We start from the raw sequence: 20,967 nt of genomic DNA, 5'->3' as shown, positions 1-20,967 counted from the left end.
GGAAATGGAATGCATTGAGAGAATGGAATGACGACATTTGTGGACCGTAACTGTGAGGGATGGACGTGAGATGGCGGTAAGATGAGTGTGAGTGTCAGTGGTGGCTGTTCAAATGGGGAGGTGAGGACATGCCTTGATAGTGAGGCATGGGTGGACTTGCAAGATGTATTGGTCTGGGGGGTGGTGTGCAGGAACAGTGTGAAGACAGTATGGGGGAGTTGACACTTAAATATGGCAATCCACTCACTCCTCTTGCCCTGATGTGGTCATTGAAGCTCTTTCGGCATTGTATCCATGATCATGGGACCACACTCCTGCTGCTCACCCCTTCCGTGACTTCTGCTTGCTCTCAGATGCTGGCCTCTTACTCCCATCTTCCAGGAATAATATTTCTCTGCAGGCCCTTACAGCCTGCAGCATGATCTCCAGGGATGTCTTCGAGAACTGGTTGGGGAGGGCTGTTGGCAGCCTTCCCCCATTGAGACTCCATTAGTAAAGCTCCTGTCTTTGTCCTGATAGTTGCAGACGAATCCATTCTGACCCCTGCCAGGTTCCTTTTAATATTGAGGCTTTAACACTTAGATGGTTGTTATGATTACGCCCACCCACTCCGATTGGTTGGGAAACCCGGAAATGGGATGCTAACGCTGTAGCTGAGTTAAAAAGCTACAGTAAAGCTCTCTCCACTATCTTTTGGGTTCCTGACCCACTCTTGCCCTCCCTGATGTGTACTGATGAAAAGGTTAAAATTCTGTTCATTGTTTGCAAGCTTGTGCAAGCTATTAGCATGGTGAGATATTTTGAGGATATCTATGTCAGGGTAAAATAGTGTTGCTGGTGCATGAAAGATAACAATGGTATGAGGAGACGAGAGAAATAATGATGAAAACAGTAACAGAAGCAGAGTTAGGCAGTAGGAGCAGAAGGCGGTGGAGTGACATGTGCTGCAGTGATTGGAGGAGGGTGATAGTATATGGAGGAGGGAAGCGTGAAAACTGGGTCTACAGATAGTGCAGGGCTAAGTAGAGAGTAATGAAAGATGAGTTTGGAGGTCTACCTTAGCTAGCCTTGTGAGGTCATTGAAATTTATTTGGCATTGCATTTTCAGTAGTGGAGCTCCACCAACTATCTATTTTCAGGATTAGATGATCATTCTCTGTCATGTTTGCTATGGAAACACAAGGTGCCTCCTGCTGTCCCTGCATTAGATTCTTGCTGATGATTATGATTAAGATTATGTTGATAATTGGAATATGCCTGAGGTGTTCCAAACTGCTGGAATCAACCATGTACTCACCAGGCCAATATCAAAGGACTAGGCTCCAAAAGGACCAGGTAATCCCTTTCCTTCCGTATCTCACTCCAGATGGGACAATAGACATGGGTCGTCTAGTCTGTGCTCCTCCCTCAATTCCAAGACCATAACCAAACAGCTGGTAGTGTACTAAAGCAGAATTCTCAACATCAATGTTGGAAAGCTTGTTCAAAATCAAACAGTGCTTTTTTTTTCATTTGTTCATTCGGGGATATGGGGATACTATGGGAAAAAGGCATTGAAGTGGGTGATCAGCTATGATCATATTGAATGGTGGTGCAGGCTCGAAGGGCTGAATTGCCTACTCCTGCTCCTATGTTCCTATGTTCGTGGGATGTGGGTGTTGCTGGCTAGGCCAGCATTTATTGCCCATCCCTAAATGCCCTTGAGTGAACATCTTCTGTACAGAGAGGTACCACAACTTTCTCATCAGTGATGAATTGTCAATAATACCTGTTATTATTTTCTCTGATTTCTGACTTGAGCTTAACTGCTGCAATTGCAAGACTAAAATGCAAAATCAGAACTGAAAAATTACTGTTAGGGTCGATTCACTGTTCTCCAGTCAATGATTTTAAAAAAGAATCACAGACAACTTTTCAAAACACTCTAATAAATGGACTAAATCTCACAGTGCCACTTGAGCTCAGGAGCCTACATTGACAGTCATATTTTGAAAAATAGATCATAATACATTGTCCTTCATGTAACAACACTGTTGGTGTACCTACCCCACATGGACTGCAGCGGTTCAAGAAGGCAGCTCATCACCATATTCCCAAGGGCAATTAGGGATAGGAAATAAATGCTGGCCTAGCCAGTGATGCCCAAATCCCATGGACGACTCGGAGGGCGGAGTTCCGGAGCGGTAAGTATAAAAAACTTACCTTGGGGATTCTCGGAGCAGACTCGGAGGGAGGAGTTCCAGAGCGGTAAGTATAAAAAACTTACCTCGGGGATTCTCGGAGCAGACTCGGAGGGCGGAGTTCCAGAGCGGTAAGTATAAAAAACTTACCTCGGGGATTCTCGGAGCAGACTCGGAGGGCGGAGTTCCAGACCGGTAAGGATAAAAAACTTACCTCGGGGATTCTCGGAGCAGACTCGGAGGGCGGAGTTCCGGAGCGGTAAGTATAAAAAACTTACCTCGGGGATTCTCGGAGCAGACTCGGAGGGTGGACTTCCAGACCGGTAAGTTACCTCGGGTGGGAAAAAAAAACTGAAAAAGTGACGGCACAGGAAAGCTGTGACCTGATTGGCTGGTAGGGAATCTGTACCGAATTTGAAAATAAAACTGATAAAAATTGATTAAAACACTAATTAACTAATTAATAAGTAGAGTAACTAAACCAGAGGGAGGAGATTACTGTATTTAGACAGCATTTAATATTTATTGTAGAAATCTAGCACCAGGGACCACATAGTGAAGTGTATCATAATTTAGTAAGGATTTAATAAGTATTTATTTATTTTATATCAATTAACTAATTAGTGATAGAAATGTCAGTTAGAGGGGTGAAGTGCTTCACCTGTGAGATGTGGGAAGTCCGTGACGCTTCCAGCGTTCCGGACGACTACATCTGCAGGAAGTGTACCCAGTTGCAGCTTCTCACAGACCGCGTGGATCGGTTGGAGCGGCAACTGGATGCACTTAGGAGCATGCAGGTGGCGGAAAGCGTCATAGACAGGAGTTTTAGAGAAGTGGTTATACCCAAAGTGCAGGCAGATAGATGGGTGACCGCTAGAAGGGGCAGGCAGTCAGTGCAGGAATCCCCTGTGGCTATCCCCTCTCTAACAAGTATACCGTTTTGGATACTGTTGGGGGGGATGGCCTATCAGGGGAAAACAGCAGCAGCCAGAGCAGTGGCACCACGGCTGGCACTGTTGTTCAGCAGGGAGGGACAAAGCGCAGAAGGGCAATAGTTATAGGGGACTCTATAGTCAGGGGCACAGATAGGCGCTTCTGCGGACGTGAAAGAGACTCCAGGAAGGTATGTTGCCTCCCTAGTGCCAGGGTCAAGGATGTCCCTGAACGGACAGAGGGCATTCTGAAGGGGGAGGGTGAACAGCCAGAGGTTGTGGTACACATCGGTACCAATGACATAGGCAGGAAGAGTGATGAGGTCCTGCAGGGGGAGTTTAGGGAGTTAGGTAGTAAGTTAAAAAACAGGACCTCTAGGGTTGTAATCTCTGGATTACTCCCTGTGCCACGTGCCAATGAGGCTAGAAATAGGAAGATAGTGCAGCTAAACACGTGGCTGAGCAGCTGGTGTAGAAGGGAGGGTTTCAGATATCTGGACCATTGGGTCTCTTCAGGGAAAGATGGGACCTGTACAAGAAGGACGGGTTGCATCCAAACTGGAAGGGCACTAATATCCTGGCTGCAAGGTTTGCTAGCGTCACTCGGGAGGGTTTAAACTAGTGTGGCAGGGGGGTGGGAACCAGAGCAGTAGGACAGCTAGTGAAGTAAATGAGGAGGACATAGTAAATAAGGCCAGTAGGACTAAGAGGAAGAGCAGGCAGGGAGATGTTACTGAGCACAGCAGGACTGGTGGTCTGAAGTGCATTTGTTTCAATGCGAGAAGTATAACAGGTAAGGCAGATGAACTTAGATCCTGGATTAGTACTTGGAAATATGATGTTGTTGGTATTACAGAGACTTGGTTGAGGGAAGGACAGGATTGGCAGCTAAATGTTCCAGGCTTTAGAAGCTTCAGGCGGGATAGAGGAGGATGTAAAAGGGGTGGGGGAGTTGCATTACTGGTTAAGGAGAATATCACAGCTGTACTGCGGGAGGACACCTCAGAGGGGTCATGCAGCGAGGCAATATGGGTGGAGCTCAGGAATAGGAAGGGTGCAGTCACGATGTTGGGGGTTTACTACAGGCCTCCCAACAGCCAGCGGGAGGTAGAGGAGCAGATATGTAGACAGATTTTGGAAAGATGTAAAGGTAACAGGGTTGTAGTGGTGGGTAATTTTAACTTCCCCAATATTGACTGGGACGCACTTAGTGCTAGGGGCTTGGATGGGGCAGAATTTGTGAGGAGCATCCAGGAGGGCTTCTTGAAACAGTATGTAGATAGTCCAACTAGGGATGGGGCCATTCTGGACCTGGTATTGGGGAATGAGCCCAGCCAGGTGGTCGAAGTTTCAATGGGGGAGCATTTCGGGAGCAGTGACCATAATTCCATAAGTTTTAAGGTACTTGTGGATAAGGATAAGAGTAGTCCTCGGGTGAAGGTGCTAAATTGGGGGAAAGCTAATTATAACAATATTCGGCAGGAACTGAAGAATTTAGATTGGGGGCGGCTATTTGAGGGTAAATCACTGTGGCGCAGTGGTTAGCACCGCAGCCTCACAGCTCCAGCGACCCGGGTTCAATTCTGGGTACTGCCTGTGTGGAGTTTGCAAGTTCTCCCTGTGACTGCGTGGGTTTCCTCCGGGTGCTCCGGTTTCCTCCCACATGCCAAAGACTTGCAGGTTGATAGGTAAATTGGCCATTACCAATTGTCCCTAGTATAGGTAGGTGGTAGGGAAATATCGGGACAGGTGGGGATGTGGTAGGAATATGGAATTAGTGTAGGATTAGTATAAATGGGTGGTTGATGGTCGGCACAGACTCGGTGGGCCGAAGGGCCTGTTTCAGTGCTGTATCGCGAAACTAAACTAAACTAAACAGACATGTGGGAGTCTTTCAAACTTCAGCTGATTAGAATCCAGGACCAGCATGTTCCTGTGAGGAAGAAAGACAAGTTTGGCAAGTTTCGGGAAGCTTGGATAACACGGGATATTGTGAGCCTGGTCAAAAAGAAAAAGGAAACATTTGTAAGGGCTGGAAGGCTAGGAACAGATGAAGCACTTGAGGAATATAAAGACAGTAGGAAGGAACTTAAGCAAGGAGTTAGGAGGGCTAAAAGGGGTCATGAGAAGTCATTGGCAAACAGGATTAAGGAAAATCCTAAGGCTTTTTATACATATATAAAGAGCAAGAGGGTAACCAGGGAAAGGGTTGGACCACTCAAGGACAGAGATGGGAATCTATGCGTGGAGCCAGAGGAAATGGGCGAGGTGCTAAATGAGTACTTTGCATCAGTATTCACCAAGGAGAAGGACTTGGTGGATGATGAGCCTAGGGAAGGGAGTGCAGATAGTCTCAGTCATCTCATTATCAAAAAGGAGGAGGTGTTGGGTGTCTTGCAAAGCATTAAGGTAGATAAGTCCCCAGGGCCTGATGGGATCTACCCTGGAATACTGAGGGAGGCAAGGGAAGAAATTGCTGGGGCCTTGACAGAAATCTTTGCATCCTCATTGGCTACAGGTGAGGTCCCAGAGGACTGGAGAATAGCCAATGTTGTGCCTTTGTTTAAGAAGGGTGGCAAGGATAATCCAGGAAATTATAGGCCGGTGAGCCTTACGTCAGTGGTAGGGAAACTATTAGAGAGGATTCTTCGGGACAGGATTTACTCCCATTTGGAAACAAATGAACTTATTAGCGAGAGACAGCATGGTTTTGTGAAGGGGAGGTCGTGTCTTACTAATTTGATTGAGTTTTTTGAGGAAGTGACGAAGATGATTGATGAGGGAAGGGCGGTGGATGTTGTCTATATGGACTTTAGTAAAGCCTTTGACAAGGTCCCGCATGGCAGACTGGTGCAAAAGGTGAAGCCACATGGGATCAGAGGGGAGTTGGCAAGATGGATACAGAACTGGCTCAGTCATAGAAGACAGAGGGTAGCAGTGGAAGGGTGCTTTTCTGAATGGAGGGGTGTGACTAGTGGTGTTCCGCAGGGATCAGTGCTGGGACCTTTGCTGTTTGTAGTATATATAAATGATTTGGAGGAAAATGTAGCTGGTCTGATTAGTAGGTTTGCGGACGACACAAAGGTTGGTGGAGTTGCGGATAATGATGAGGATTGTCAGAGGATACAGCAGGATATAGATCAGTTGGGGACTTGGGCGGAGAAATGGCAGATGGAGTTTAATCCAGACAAATGTGAGGTAATGCCTTTTGGAAGGTCTAATGCAGGTGGGAGGTATACAATAAATGGCAGAACCCTTAGGAGTATTGACTGGCAGAGAGATCTGGGCGTATAGGTCCACAGGTCACTGAAAGTGGCAACGCAGGTGGATAAGGTAGTCAAGAAGGCATACGGCATGCTTGCCTTCACCGGTCGGGGCATAGAGTATAAAAATTGGCAAGTCATGTTGCAGCTGTACAGAACCTTAGTTAGGCCACACTTAGAATATTGCGTGCAATTCTGGTCGCCACACTACCAGAAGGACGTGGAGGCTTTGGAGAGGGTACAGAGGAGGTTTACCAGGATGTTGCCTGGTCTGGAGGGCATTAGCTATGAGGAGAGGTTGGAAAAACTCGGATTGTTTTCACTGGAATGACGGAGGTGGAGGGGTGACATGATAGAGGTTTACAAAGCTATGAGTGGCATGGACAGAGTGGATAGTCAGAAGCTTTTTCCCAGGGTGCAAGAGTCAGTTACTAGGAGACATAGGTTTAAGGTGTGAGGGGCAAAGTTTAGAGGGGATGTGCGAGGCAAAGGTTTTACACAGAGGGTGGTGAGTGCCTGGAACTTTCTGCCAGGGAGGTGGTGGAAGCAGATACGATAGCGACGTTTAAGAGACATCTTGACAAATATATGAATAGGATGGGAATAGAGAGATATGGGCCCCGGAAGTGCAGAAGGTTTTAGTTTCGGCAGGCATCAAGATCGGCGCAGGCTTGGAGGGCCGAATGGCCTGATCCTGTGCTGTACTGTTCTTTGTTGTTTGAATAAAAAACATGTCAATGCTTAATGGTGAGGTTTTTCTTGATGTTTATGTACTCTGTTTTGAAAAAAAGAATGGGTTCGAGAGGATTCAGAAATAATAAAAGCTGCATATATCTTCTGAATTTGTGGTAAGTATAGTCAATGTGACTAGTCCTCTTTGTTCTTGTGGGCAGAACGATTTTAGATGGCTTCAAATTGGCCCTTGTTTATACAGAATGCCATGAAGACCCCCACCTGCATATTAAATTTCATCATGTGAACATAAATTTTAAACTATTGCTGGAGTGAAGAAATGACTTGTTTAAAGAGATCACCAGACATTTGGCTGGAGGACATTTGCATAAGAAGAGACAATGCTTCTGGAGACAAAGCAACTACTCCCTGGTTCAATTAACCCAAATGGATATTGTTCACCAGACATTGAAGGTGTAAGGAAGCTCACATTCCAGGGTCTGCTAAGATGATAGAATACACAAACGCAGGAGTGGTTAAACCAGCTGGTCACATGGCTAAACTGCTGGTCTAGGCTTTTTATGAACTACATTTTGAAGACAGACTGCAGATTGCAACTGAACCTGGAATAAGAGAGTCTCTCTGCTGGCTGACTCTCTCTCCCTCACACAAACCTATGGACCCAATGAAGTCGCTCAAACCTCAAGAGATAAAAAGACTCCTACATCGAAACAAGTTGAAGCGTGCACTGGGCCTCAATAAACAGCAAGACTTACCGGCAACCAAAAACTCCACACTGAACTCAAAGGACTGTAATTACAACCCAGCTATTGCCTCAAACTGTTCTCCTTTATTCTTTCTATTTTTTCTGTCTCTATCTGTGTGTGTGTTTATCGTGTGTGCATGCTAGTGTGGTCGCATCTCATATTTATAGTCGTTAACCAAATTAGACTTTAAGATTAATAAACTTCCACCTTTCTTGTTTAAATCCAAGAAAACCAGTCTGATTTGATTTCTTTGCCTTACAATTGCAAAGCAGTGATCAAGGATTCACTGAGGGGGAGCTAAAAACAGTGTTTGTAAAAATTAAACCCCTGTTACGGTTAAACCAGGCTGCGTTTGTGAATTCTAGACCCCTTTCTCACCTGGCCGTAACAATAAAAATTTGTAGTTTCCAACCAAAACAATTCTGACAATGTTCCTTTTTAATATTTGTTTTCATGAGGATTAACATCTTTGCATATTACTAAGTACTGCTAGGTCAGGCATGCAGATGAGCATCAGTGCTGTTCTCCTTGATGTTGCTCCAGTAATCTGGTCTCAACCTCAGACAGGGAGGACAAGACAAAGACTCGAAATGCTTTCATTAGAACTCAATATAACCATCTGAATCCAGTGATGTTCTCGTCACACAGCCATGCTCCAGGGCTCCTGAAGTGAAACAGTGCAGAACATAGCCTTTTTCCCCCCTGTGGTTAGCACCGCAGCCTCACAGCTCCAGCGACCCGGGTTCAATTCTGGGTACTGCCTGTGTGGAGTTTGCAAGTTCTCCCTGTGTCTGCGTGGGTTTCCTCCGGGTACTCCGGTTTCCTCCCACATGCCAAAGACTTGCAGGTTGATAGGTAAATTGGCTATTAGCAATTGTCCCTAGTATAGGTAGGTGGTAGGGAAATATAGGGACAGGTGGGGATGCGGTAAGAATATGGAATTAGAGTAGGATTAGTATAAATGGGTGGTTGATGGTCGGCACAGACTCGGTGGGCCGAAGGGCCTGTTTCAGTGCTGTATCTCTCTCTCTCTAAACTATACACACTGTTTAATGCCACAGTGTGGCCCTATATATTTATTGTGCTTTTGAAGCACCAAATACAGTTCCACAATCAAATGTTTTCTCTGTGCAATTAATAGCCATTACATGCTTTAATATTTTTGACTAAGTATACCTCATAGCAATTATATCAGGAGAAGTCATACCAGTATGGAAATAAGAAATAGCAAGAAGGAAACTCAAAAAATAACTTAAGGTCCTGTAACTCCTCCTGAAGTCACATTCCCCATGAAATTAACCGAATTTTGGTATTGTTCAGCCATGGCCTAACGCTAACCAAGGAGCTATTGAATTATCCAATCACTCACTGAAGTCAATGACTCCCCAGGAAAGGCAGGATTTCCATTTCGGGGTCGGGTTCCCGACGTCATGTTCACTTCTGTGTTCTGGCCCTGCACCACGTTGGCAATGTGAACGTGTTGCAATGTTAATTGGCACAGCAGTTAATTGGTCTAGAGTCGCGTTCACCACCCAATTAATGGTGGTGGATGCGGGAGGGAGGATGGAACATAGGGAGGAGTGGGCCTCATTTAAAGAGTGAGCAGCCACCATTGCCGAGGTTGCCGTTCATCCCAAGAATGGAAGCTGAAGCTGAGCAGAGGGCAGCAGGCAGGGAGGGCACCTGTGCCAGGGCAACCCTCCCACCATTGTTTTGATGCCTCACTTGAGGTGCTGCTGGAGCAGTGACAGCGCAGAGAGGCATCTTGTTCCCTGCCAGTGGCAATAGAAATCCTGTAAAGCCGACCAAGAAGGTCTGGTTGGAGGTGGCTCATGAGGTCAGCAGCAGAGGAATGGTAAGGAGGAACAGGATCAAGTGCAGGGAACATTTCAATGACCTGCTTAGGTCTGGCAAGGTGAGTCCAAAGATTGATCCAGATGGCATGCCTTCTGTTCAGCAGTCACCGGAATGCAAATGATAGGGGCATCTTGAGTTCTCCTGACCAATGGGAGAGATGTGTGCACAGCACTGGTGACCTATAAGCATAGTTCGTAACCCTAGTGCTATTGAATAGTGGGCTACAGGGAAGTCTGCAGCATTCTATGCAAACGAAAAGCTGCAAGTGGTGAGGGAGAGGGGCATTGTCCAAACGGCATCTTTCTTCACCTCACAGGCCAAACAGGAGAACAATGCTAGGGGGAGTGAGAGGGCATGCCCAGACAGTGAGGACTCCCAGCTCATGACACTGATGCAATTCAAGGAGTTGACCCTTGATCTGGCCAGAGTGGCAAGCCACAGCGATGTTGGAGGAGGAGAAATGGGCACCCATCATAGACAGGGTGAAGAGATCTCAACATCCCCAGGTTCAGGAAATGCATGGTAATCTTCCCCGTGCAACGAACTGTCAATGCATAAGACATATGCTTCGTTAAAGCACTGGGCATGTTGTTTCACTAAAGCAAACTTCTGAGTCATTTCATCATGGTGAAAGGCAGGTGAAGGGGAAATAAGGGTCCGCAAAGCAAAGGGGTGTGTTGGGGAGGAGCGTGCCAGGTGGAGAATCTGGAGCATTGCAGTGATTGTGCCATTGGAAGGTTGCTGACTTTTGTTCTTAACAGATATTTGCTCTCACTCAGATGAAGGAGACGCTTCTCTCCAAATGTCCTGCAGACTGAGTATCACTCAGTTGAAACATGATTGGATCAGAGTGGCCCTAGCGTCCATGCCATCCTGATGAGTGATCTGCCTCCTGAGTCTATCATAGTGACATCCCTGCACAGCATGGAGACCATTCTCTAGTTCTCCTTCAGCCTCCTTCCTTGTCCTTGTCATGTTCCTCCTCTTCTTTCTCCTTCGAGGAGTTGTGCCATTCCAGCGCTTCTCCCTCTTCAAGATCCACTCTTATGACGTGCACAACAGACCACCACAATGTGTGAGACCCTTGAGGGAGTGTACTGGAGGGTGCCACCTGACCAGTCAAAGCACCAGAACCTCATCTTCAGGAGCCTGCTGGCCTGCTCAGTGAATACCCTTGAGCTGAGGTGGCATCGCTTGCAGAGTCTCTCAGCCGCCATGGTGGGATAATGCATCGGAGTCATCAGCCATCCCCTCACAGGATAAGCCTTATCCGCTAACAGCCATCCACGGATTTCCAATTGCTCTTTGAAGAGTTGCGGCATCTGTGATTGCCAAAGGGTGAAGGCATCATGGCAGCTTCCAGGATAACGTGCATATACCTGCATAAAGCTCTTGCTGTGGTTGCATACCAGCTAGTGTGGTAGAGAGTGGTATCCCTTCTCTGGCTGGTCAGTTGGTGCCTTGATAGCCACATGGGCGCAATCAATGATCCCCTGCACCTGAGGGAATCAAGCAATTGAGGCAAATCCCACTGCCCTTTGAGCATGAGTGCTGTTAGCAACCTTGAATTCAATGTAATCCCCTGTCCTTTCGAACAGAGCATCCATTACCTCCATGATGCAATGAAGTGCTGCTGCCTGCGAGATGCCACCAATGTCTGGTGTCGTTGCTTGGGAGGACCCAGTTGTAAAAAAGTGCAAGGCCACTGTGACATTTACAGCTTTAGGAAGGCCATGGTGACAGTTCCTGTGAACCTTCGGATGACCTGCAACGAGAGTACACAGGTCAGCAACCATCTGCCTGGACAGGCACAGCCTTCTGCGGCACTGACACTCCAACATGTCCAGGTAGCTTCTCCTTTGGCAATAGACACTTGTTGCCCTCCTGCCCCTGTGCCCTGTTGCCTAGGGGTCTGTCTCTGCTTCTGGAGATACTGCTTCTCATCGCTAATGGATGCTATCTCAGAGTAGCTTAATCCCATTTCCTGTTAGATGTTTCCTTCTTTTTTATTGACAGCACCTTCCAAACCCACAATCTCTAACACCTAGAAGGACAAGGGCAGCAGATGCATTGGAACCTGCAAGTTCCCCTCCAAGCCAAACACCATCCTGACTTGGAACTATATCGCCGGTCCTTCACAGTCGCTGGGTCAAAATCCCGGAACTCCCTTCCTAACCGCACTGTGGGTGTACCTACCCCACATGGACTGCAGCGGTTCAAAAAGACAGCTCACTACCAACTTCCCAAGGGCATATAGGGATAGACAATAAATGCTGGCCTAGCCAGCAACGTCCACATCCCATGAACAAATAAAAAAAAGCATGGACTGCAGCAGTTCAAGAAGGTGGCTCACTCCAACCTTCTCAGGGAAATTAGGGATGGGCAATTAATATTGGCCTAGCCAGTGACCTCCACATCCTGTGAAAGAATATTTTTAAAAGGTAGTCTTCCTGAACCCTCTTCTCATGAACCCATGAGGTCCGTAAACAGCAGGACCCATACACCTCCCCCAGTCAAATCACCCCACCACAAAGATGCTCTTGTCAAGAGTGAGGAGATAGGACAGATAATTCTCCTGACTCTGTACAACTGGTTGCCTGCGAATGAGGATCTTTTCTGAGCCTTCCCTCTTTAATGGAGTCTCTTGTTGCTGTCCCACCATTTTGACTGGCTTCCCACCTTGTTTGTGCTTCCTCCTCCCTGTCATGGTTTGCACTCTGTGTGGATCCCATGCCTCCAAAACAAAATTCAAAACTGTCCCTTAATGAGCTAACAACAAGCTCAATAAGTGGCTTATCTGGCTATTTAGCCATCTCGGGTGTGTTGGTTCGTCTGGCTATTGTTGGAGCCTCTTAAACTTTGAGAAGGCCCGTTTCCCGGCGCAAAACCAGCACGCCCACCCAAGGAGTGGGTTTAAGTGACTGCCCGCCCCCACTCCGGCCCTCACATTTGAATAAAAATCCTGTCCTAAGTGTCTATTACACAAATTAAATCTCACAAAATACACATCTAGGACCTGGAAGCAACTAAACATAAGAGCATGAGAAAGAGGAACAGGAGAAGGCCATACAGCCCCTCGAGCCTGCTCTGCCATTCAATAAAATCATAGCTGATCTGATTGTGGCCTTAACTCCACTTTCCTGCTGGCTGCCCTGTAACCCTTGACTCCCTTGTAGATCAAAAATCTGTCTAGATCAATCTTGAATATATTCGATGACCCAGCCTCCACTGCTCTCTAGGGTAGAGAATTCCAAAGATTAACGACTTTCTAAGAGAAGAAATTCCTCCGCATCTCCTTAAATAGGAGATCCCTTATTTTGAAACAGCCTCCTAGTTGTAGATTCCCCCATGAGGGGAAACAGCCTCTCAGCATCTCCCCTGTTAAGCCCCCTCAGAATCTTATATGTTTCAATAAGATCTTCTCTTATTCTTCTAAACTCCAATGAGTATAGGGCCAACCTGCTCAACCTTTCCTCATAAGACAAGCCCTTCATCCCAGGAATCATCTGGTGAACCTTCTCTGAACTGCCTCCAATGCAAGTATATCCCTCCTTAAATAAGGAAACCAAAACTGTATGCAGTACTCTAGGATAAAAGCAAAATACTGCGGATGCTGGAAATCTGAAATAAAAACATGAAATGCTGGAACCACTCAGCAGGTCTGGCAGCATCTGTGGAAAGAGAAGCAGAGTTCCGATAAAGGGTCGCTGACCCGAAACGTTAACTCTGCTTCTCTTTCCACAGATGCTGCCAGACCTGCTGTGTGGTTCCAGCATTTCTTGTTTTTATTGCAGTACTCTAGGTGTGGTCTCACAGTTGTAGCAAAACTTTCTTATTTTTATATTCCATTCCCCTTCCTAATTACTTGCTGTACCTGCATGCTAACTTTTTGTGATTCATATACAAGGACACCAGATCCCTCTGTACCACAGCATTCTGCAGTTGCTCTCCATTTAAATAATATTCTGATTTTCTATTCTTCCCACCAAAGCAGACAACCTCACATTTTCCCACATTATACTCCATCTGCCAAATTTTTGCCCACTCTACTGGAGGATGGTAGACAGTGGTGTTCCTTAAGAGTCAGTGCTGGGGCCACTGCTTTTTTTGTTATATATAAATGACTTGGATCTTGGAATACAGAGTCGAATCTCAAAATTTGCTAATGACACCAAACTTTGAGGTCTAGCAAACAGTGAGAATGATATGATCTGACTGCAACAAGACATAGATAGGCTAGCAGACTGGGCAGAGAGGTGGCAATGGAATTTAATACTGACACGTGTGAGGTGATGCATTTTGGCAGAAGGAATGGGGAGAGGCAATATATACTTAATGGCACAGTTCTAACGAGTATGCAGAAACAGGGATCTAGGACTGCCTAGATCTTTGAAGGTGGCAGGACATATTGAGACAGTGGTTAGTAAAGCATATGGGATCTTGGGCTTCATAAATAGAGGCATTGAGTACAAAAGCAGGGAAGTTATGCTGAACCTTTATAAAGCTCTGGTTAGGCCCCGACTAGAGTATTGCAACCAGTTCTGGTCACCGCACTCTAAGAAGGATGTGAGGGTCCTTGAGAGGCTGTCGAGGAGATTTACCAAAATGGTTCCAGGGATGGGGGATTTTTGTTACAAGGTTGAGTTGGAAAATTTGGGTTTGTTCTCCTTAGAACAAAGGAGATTGAGGGGATATAGAAGTGCAAACGATTATGACAGCTTAGATAAGTTAGACAAGGAGAAACTGTTCTCATTAATGAATGGTAGAAGAACTAGGGGAAACAGATTGAAGGTTTTGGGCAAAAGTTGCAGGGGAAGATGAGGGAGAACCTTTTTTACGCAGTGGGTGGTAATGACCTGGAACCCGCAGCCCACAACGGTGATGGAAGCGGAGACGAGCAATGACTTCAAAAGGAAATTGGATGACCACTTGAAGGAGATAGAGTTGCAGTGTTATGAGGATCGAGCGGGGGAGTGGGGCTGACTGGATAACTCTGTGGAGAGCCAGCACGGACTCGATGGGCCGAATGGCTTCCTTCTCTGCCATAAATAACTCTATAACTCACTGAACCGATTTATATCCTTTTGCAGGCTCTTTGTGTCCTGTTCACAACTTGCTTTCCTACCCATCTTTGTATCATCCGCAAATTTGCCTACAATACACTTGCTCCGTTCTTCCAAGTCATTAATATAGATTGTAAATATTTGAGGCCCCAGCACTGATTCCTGAGGTACCCCATTTGTTACAGTTTGCTAACCTGAAAATGACCCATTTATCCTGACTTTCTGTTTCCTGTTATTTAGCCAATTCTCTACCCATGCTCATATTTTACCCCCCCCCACACCATGAGCTCTTATCTTGTGTAGTAACCTTTTATGTGTCACCTTATTAAATATCTTTTAGAAATCCAGATACACTACATCCACTGGTTCCCCTTTATCCACCCAAAGAACTCTAATAAATTTGTCAAACACGATTTTCCTTTCACAAAACCATGTTGACTCTGCCTAATGGTATTATGATGTTCTAAAAATGTCCTGTTAGTACTTCCTTAATAATAGATCCAGAACTTTCCCAATGACATGTGCAAATAAGTAAAACTGAAGAAATATGCAGTTATACGATATGAACTCAGATTATATTTCATAACTGAACTTTTGAAGGGATTTTGTGTACTCATTAAGGTAAGGAGGAAAGCTGCTAGAATATTCCATATGATGAAAAGCAACACATTAGCACTTTTGGGTCAGTCTTGTCACAAGGTCCCTGAGATAAGTCTAAGATGTTCAATAAGGACTCGTCCCAATTTACCTTTCTCCTTGCCCTTGTACATGTCAGAATATGCTTGCAGCTGAGAAAAGGGAGAACACACTGCTTCCCTCCATTTTCTCTCTCATTCACCAGCTGTCCTTTATGCTAGAGTAGTTCCATCTATCTTCCTATTTTTAATGCTGTAGGATTTAACCACAACCTCATGTTACCACAATTAAATTACATTGTTATAATTCTACCCCACCCCACTGCCCAGACCATTCTATTTTTCCATTGATAATATTTTACAAAATATCCATTTCAGTGACCAGCCTTATTGAGACCCCATCATTTCTGGCACTGGATAAGGCACACAACAGGACAGCATTTGGATCACAGCAGGTCCAGGCACCTAGAATTGTAAGAGTCCTCGGAGAGAAGTGATGGATTTTTTGAATGCAATATCTATTGATTGTTTCAGGGCTGAGCCATTATAAAAGCCAGAAGGTAAGTAATTCTTATTTGTCAAGTTGAGTTGTATGCACTATATGCTGATGAATCATTAAAAAGTGGTATCTATAGCGATCATGAATTGCTTCTTTAAAAACCACATTTGAGAATAGACCTTTAGCATTTTCCCTCGGGCTTGATTCAAACTGAGTGAAGAGCAGTCACTGAAACTAGTTTCTATCCAAGCTGTGACACCTAGCCCCAATCAACCCATTGCACTGTACATTCAAATGCTGCATTACTCCTAATTAATTTGCTTCAAAAAAACTATTACAGACTTGCCGCATATATTTTTTCCGGGTTTTAATAAATATTTGTTGCTTGAAGCAATTGTATGATTTCTGAGGGCTGCTGGTACATATTAATTTTAAATGACTGTGTGTGGCTATGCTTTGTGTCATTCTTTAGGCCAAGTTGAATTTAAAACTAAGTATTCATTCAGGGTGTCAATAAGAAAAAAAAACTTCAGAGAGCTAACAACCTATTTCCGCTCTCCCTATGGAAACCTTACATACATTTAGCTTGTCCTCTTTCTGCCTGCTTTCTTTCTCTACCAAAGGCAATTTCATTTTCTGCTGCTATGTACAGCTCCATCAGTAACACATGCAGTACATTACACCCATGTAGTGTTTTCCTCTGGAGCAACTGCATTTCTCTTTTGCAGGCAGTCTGTCAATGGATATCCGTGGCTACACACTTGCTCTCAATATGCGTTATCAGTGACTGATTTAGCTTATTGTTATAAAGCCTTGACAACATGGTGCTCAATCATCCTGCAACAACTTTTTTTTCACTTGACCCTGTTTTACGTGAGCAAGTGAGAACAGTTTGGATTGATTGACTCAAATTAACTGAAACTTATTCCTGGTCATGCATCTATTTATATGGTATTGTAACTGGCTAAAGCTAGGCAGAAACAAAGCTCAAAAATGCTTAATGTCAAAATGGGGAGTGTTTCTCTTAGAAAAGGAAATTAAGTGTAAGATGACAAAATACAAAACAATGAATCAGATGTTAGATATACACAGTCAGGCTGACTCAGTTCTTTGGTTTGAACTGGCAATGTTTGCACTCATGTATATTACTCTGCCCTTTGTTCAAGCAGTTAGTTTTCTGCATACATTTATGGAAATGAAACTGTGCCATTACAATAATGGGGCTGCATTACCCAGTGCAGTGCCTCAGTGTAGAAGAACCAGACCTATGCCCTTTTCCACAACTAAGTTAAAATATGGCACAATAACTGTTCACCCTCTGGATGTTGGCCTACTTAAGACCACACAGCACCTGAGACACAAATGAATCTTGCCTGAAGCGGTAAAGTTTATTAACTTTCTCTGGTTATTGAGTGGTTTAGCTCATGCAATGGAGAATGGGAAAGCTGAAACTTAAAATTGAATTCAGTGTACTCTTCCTTATCCCAAAGGGAGAAGGGAGTCTAATGAGAAAAGAACAAGGGAGGGAGGGAGTCTGAGACCTGAAGAGGAGAGTGGATCACACATATGCAGGGATGAGGGGGACCAAAAGCAGGTACTAGAAAAAGACGCAGGCCAGCAAATAAGAGAAACAAAAAGAAAGTATGAAAAGAGACTAGCAGCTAACATAAAAGGGAATCCAAAAGTCTTCTATAGGCATATAAATAGTAAAAGGGTGGTAAAATGAGAAATGGGGCTGATTAGGGACCAAAAAGGGGATTTACGTATGGACAGAGGTGTTGTATGGATCACTTTAAGAGTGATGTCCCTTTAAGAACTCAGTATGCTAATGAGCTAAGTACCAGGATGTAGTTATGTGACTAGAAGCCATAGTCACTCTGCACTGTAACACTCTGGGCAAAGGTTCTATATATATATATATATATATATATATATATATATATATATAGTTTGCTCTGTATTGCATGTAGTAGTTTAGCTGTTAATTAAACTTCTAGAGATCATCAAGGAACTGGAATTCATGCACCTCATTGTGTTGCTTAAGATAACACAAAGAAACTCATGATATAGTGGCAGCCATAGGGAAAAGACAAGATATAAGCTTGAAGACTGTGGGTAAAATAGCAAACAAAATTTAAAAGTAATACAGAAAACAGAAGAGAAAATTTGAAGCACCAAGTGAAGAAACTTTAGAACAAGTACCTGAAAAGAGTGAAAGAAAGCTACATATCTTAGAAAGCTGAGAACAGCTCCATAGAACGGAAGCATAGCTGAAAAGCAAGTGATCAGGTGAGTCATTGTGCTGACGATAGAGAAATCCTGGTAAAAAAAGCCTTTGAAGAGTTATTTAAAAATTTATTTTCTAAAGGCTCTGTGTGAACGAGAAAGAAAAATGGGGAAAACCATGAAAAGCGTGTGAAGGAGATAAAAAAGTCAGATAGTGGGCAGCGCAGTGGCTAGCACCGCAGCCTTATAGCTCCAGCAACCCGGGTTCAGTTCTGGGTACTGCCTGTGTGGAGTTTGCAAGTTTTCCCTGTGACCACGTGGGTTTCCGTCAGGTGCTCTGATTTCCTCCCACACCCAAAGACTTGCAGGTTAATAGGTAAATTGGCCACTGTAAATTGCCTTTAGTGTAGGTAGGTGGTAGGAAAATGGTGGGGATGTGGCAGGGAATATGGGATTAATGTAGGATTAGTATAAATGGGTGCTTGTTGGTCAGCACAGACTCGGTGGGCCGAAGGCCCTGTTTCGGTGCTGTATCTCTCTATGACTCTCTATGACTAGTGGAAAGAAAGCATGACAAACCCCTGAATATAGCAGAGTCTCCATTAAAGCAGTCAAGCTGAAAGTGAAGGAGATAAACAAACTCCAGAAAAGAAAAAACAAAGAGGAGAAACTTTGAGCTGCCTATTGAACAGCTGTCGAAACATACAAGCAGAGTGTTGAAAGAAAAAACAAAGAAAACTGTCAAGCACATGTTACACTTGGTCAAAGCAGCTAGCCTGGAAAAAAGAATTTATTAAAGGGCCATCACTCTTAAAGCTATCATACAACAGGAGGGGGCATATCTGAGGTATTAAATGGATACTTTACATCCGTCCTTGCCAAGGAAGAAGATGCTGCACAGGTCATGGTGAAAGTGGAGACAATTCAGACACTTGAAGGGATTAAAATTGATAAGGAGGAGGTATTGGATAAGCTGTCTGTACTTAAAGTTGTTAAGGCATCAGGACTGGATGAGATGCATCCAAGGATACTGAGGGAAGTGAGAGTGGAAATTGCAGCGGCACTGGCCATAATTTTCCAGTCTTCCTTAGACTTAGGAGTGGTGCCGGAGGACTGGAGAATTGCAAATATTACATCCTTATTCAAAAAAGGGTGTAAAGATAAGCCCAGCAACTACAGGGCAAATTATGTTTAACTAACGCGCTGGAGTTTTTTGATGAGTTAACAGTGAGGATTGATGAGGGTAATGCTGTTGATGTTGTGTACATGGCCTTCCAAAAGGGTAAAATACCCACAGCAGCTGGAGGAGGACCTTAAGTGGCAGTTAACTGGCCACTTAAGGGTCTTGAGTGGCCTGGGGCGGGCAGGCCGTTTCTCGCCCCCGCCACCCCGCGTAAAACTGCAGCGGGGGCGGGAGAGAGTCAGGAACGGCCCCCTCCACTGCCCACTCAATTTTACACCTCACCCACCCCGCACCTCCCCCACCCCCCCCACTGCTTGTTGGGGGGGGGGCCATAAAATTCCAGCCGTGATGTCAATTGCCCTTTTTATAAGGACTTCTTGAGTTGTATAAGCTTAATATAAGTAGAAGTAATAAATGGTAAGACAGAATAAGTCCGAAGTGGGACTGAGTGATGTAATAGCATAAACGCCAGCTTGGAATATCTTTGGAGCAGTTCACATTCTACTGTTGTAACCACCAGAGGTGAGGCAGGATCCCCATTTCTCACACCAATAAGATTTCTGCCACACGTTCAGTGGAAATTACAACAGCAGAGAAAGAGAAGCTGCAAGAACATTTCTGGCCTTTCACTACTGCAAACCTGGTTCAAGTTCATACCAGTTTGATGTGATGAAAGTCTCTTCTCTCTAGTTTTCTCAAATTAAATGAGTTCAGGCAGTCTAATCCAAGGTAACAGCCCAAAAAACTGGCATTAAATTGGAATTTCATTAGAAGGCTCCTAAGAATGGCCAGTGTGACAAGTTAAGATATTATACTGGTCCAGTCAAGGTTGAGGCACATTATTGGGGCATAATAAAAGGAGTGTGAGAGGTGATTTTGCAATATAAGCACCTTTTCCCAGTGAGAGCAATGGATCATTGAATCACCTCTGTTGGGCTTTACCTGCGCTGGTAATGTTCAGGCTGATACTGGATGTCAAAAAATGAAACAAATGTTCCATTCTTCAACCCTAAATTCCTCATCTTTGTGCAGCTTAAAATTTACTAAAAAGACTAATTTTTTAAAGTCATAAACAACTAAGAGTGTGATGGATTTACCTTAGATTATAATCATGTATTTTATAGCAATATCAAGACATAATAGAGGCCATGTTCACATCGGAAAGCATCGAGAAACTATTGGTTCTGCTGCTGTGAATATGGTTATGCCTTCAGGGAGCATTTTGATTGCTTAAGTTAGGTGTCACCAGAAGCACTGTTGTTGCAAGGTGATGTTTGTTCAGTGTTGTATAATTTCCTTCACTTGGGGTTGTGAAAGAAGGACAGTACTGGGAAGCTAAACAACAAGCACTATCATTGCATATCAAACAACAATAGTTCAATGAAAATGATGCCTCATGTGTCCTATTCCATGAACCAAGCAATGCAGTCTATAAAGCGAGAAAAGCAATTCAATCAAAGAAAATCAGAGAGAAAGGAGGAAAGAAACTGATGGAGAAAATCAAAACTCAGTACAAAGAAGCCTTCAGAGTAAAAAGCAGACTGAGAACAAAGAGAGAAAAGTAATGTTCTAATTTTTAAATGTCGGTACTGCTTTGAATTCTTTGTGATTTTCTTGTGCATTTCCCTTAGATGCTTTATTTAGCTTCAGTGTGTTCTCATTTGTTTGGGTAGACAGAAATTATACAAAA

This window comes from Heterodontus francisci, chromosome 5 (assembly GCF_036365525.1).
Source record: "Heterodontus francisci isolate sHetFra1 chromosome 5, sHetFra1.hap1, whole genome shotgun sequence".
Classification (NCBI taxonomy): Eukaryota; Metazoa; Chordata; class Chondrichthyes; order Heterodontiformes; family Heterodontidae; genus Heterodontus; species Heterodontus francisci.
The sequence above is the reverse complement of the archived record's forward strand: the minus strand, read 5'-3'. Positions refer to the sequence as shown.